The 929-nt window shown below is 46.2% G+C and overlaps 1 non-coding gene across 1 annotated transcript; it reads right to left on the bottom strand.

The window, feature by feature from the left end:
• Positions 1-231: 231 nt before the first annotated feature.
• Positions 232-306, bottom strand: Trnas-cga. Its single transcript has one exon. It is a non-coding gene; the product is annotated as a tRNA-Ser (tRNA).
• Between the last annotated feature and the right edge of the window lie 623 nt (positions 307-929).

The following is a 929-nucleotide window of genomic DNA, read 5'->3' as shown; positions in this document are numbered from 1 at the left end:
TCGTCAACTGAGAAACCTAGTGCAACTGGACACGGCACTGAAATCGGCTCTGCATCCCTGTCGGTAACTTCTAGAACTCTCTTCTTGCACGTCTCGCAGAGGTACGCTCTGGAAAAGGTGGTTATACAGGCTTTTGACAGGTGGTCACATTAATGTGAATGGGCACTGTATAAGAAAGTTTTAAATTCAATGCTGCAGTTGACATGAAACTTCCTGGCAGATTAAAACTGTATGCCGGACCGAGACTCGAACTCGGGACCTTTGCCTTTCGCGGGCAAGTGCTCTACCAACTGAGCTACCCAAGCACGACTCACGCCCCGTTCTCACAGCTTTACTTCTGCCAGTACCTCGTCTCCTACCTTCCTCATTTTATAGAAGCTCTCCTGCGAACTCTTTCATGAGTGCTAGTTCTGCAAGGTTCGCAGGAGAGCTTCTGTAAAGTTTGGAAGGTAGGAGACGAGGTACTGGCAGAAGTAAAGCTGTGAGAACGGGCGTGAGTCGTGTTTGGGTAGCTCAGTTGGTAGAGCACTTGCCCGCGAAAGGCAAAGGTCCCGAGTTGGTCCGGCACACAGTTCTAATCTGCCAGGAAGTTTCATATCAGCGCACACTCCACTGCAGAGTGAAAATCTCATTCTGGTTACAGTTGACATATTGACATATTACTCAGCAGACGTAAATAGATTCTGGGAAGCATATTGTGTTTGACGAAATGTGTGTCAATACTACGTATCAAAGTTTGCTTGACGCACAGCTAATTACTTACACAAGAAAATCCTTGCGTATTCGTTGTAAGAATGTTTACCTACATTCTCAATGTAAAAACATTGCAATAAAAACGAAACTATTTCTCCTCTGTGTGAGGGTGTGTGTGAGCGTGGCATAGGGAAAGAGAGAGAGAGAGAGAGAGAGAGAGAGAGAGAGAGAGAGAG

This window comes from Schistocerca piceifrons, chromosome 2 (genome assembly GCF_021461385.2).
Source record: "Schistocerca piceifrons isolate TAMUIC-IGC-003096 chromosome 2, iqSchPice1.1, whole genome shotgun sequence".
NCBI classification, from domain to species: Eukaryota; Metazoa; Arthropoda; class Insecta; order Orthoptera; family Acrididae; genus Schistocerca; species Schistocerca piceifrons.
The sequence above is the reverse complement of the archived record's forward strand: the minus strand, read 5'-3'. Positions and strand labels throughout refer to the sequence as shown.